Raw genomic sequence first — 954 nt, forward strand, 5'->3', positions numbered from 1 at the left:
ACTATATTAAAGGGTCGTGGCATTAGGAAGGTTGAGACCACTGGTCTTGAGCCTGTATATATGATGTGGTTTGTGGTGAGTGTAGTATGTGTGCAATGTGGTAGAATTTGTGTATGTGGTGTCTGTATAATGTAATGTGTGTATCCTGCGCTATATGGTATATGTGGGCTATGTGTGTAGTGTGGTAGTTTGTGGGTGGATATATTGCTTGCGCTATGTAAGCTATGGAGTGTGTGGGTATGTATCTGGGTGTGTAAGTTTGTACTGTATTGTGGTGTGTAGTGTGGTAGAATGTGTAGGGTGTATATACAATGTAATGTATGTGGAGTGTGTATTGTGTGTATGCTATATGGAGTATATAAGAGTATGTTAAATGTATGCCTCATACATTGGATGAATGTTTATATAGTGTGTGCAATGTGTTTATGTATTGTTATGTGTGTTGTGTATATGATCTAATGAGTTTAATGCAGTTGTATATGGTAATGTGTGTGTGTGTTTTGTAATATGATGTGGATAGTGTGGATATAGTGTAGTAGGTGCGTACAGTCTAGGGTGTGTGGTGTGTGTAATTGTAGTATGTATAGTGTAATGTGTGTGTGGTATGTATACAGTGTAACATGTGTATGGAGTGTTTATCCTGCGGTAGAATATGTGTGCTTATGTAAGGTGGTGTGTCAGTTGTATGGTGCATTTGTATAATGTAATGTGCATGCATGGATGCATGTGTTTATCCTTTCATCTGACCACATAGGTGTCCTTGCCAGCTAAACCTCCCCTTCCCCTCCACCCCCACCTCCGGAAAAAGTGCCTTTAGCTGATAGCCCACAGCTTGAGACATACCCACCCTCCCTCTCCTCCATTCATTTAATTATGAAGCATTTTGATCACAAAGCATCTAGACTATATCCTCCGGCTGAGTTTTCTCTGTCTCACTTCTACTCTTCCGGCCTC

The sequence above is a fragment of the Tenrec ecaudatus genome, chromosome 12, assembly GCF_050624435.1.
Source record: "Tenrec ecaudatus isolate mTenEca1 chromosome 12, mTenEca1.hap1, whole genome shotgun sequence".
Taxonomy (NCBI): Eukaryota; Metazoa; Chordata; class Mammalia; order Afrosoricida; family Tenrecidae; genus Tenrec; species Tenrec ecaudatus.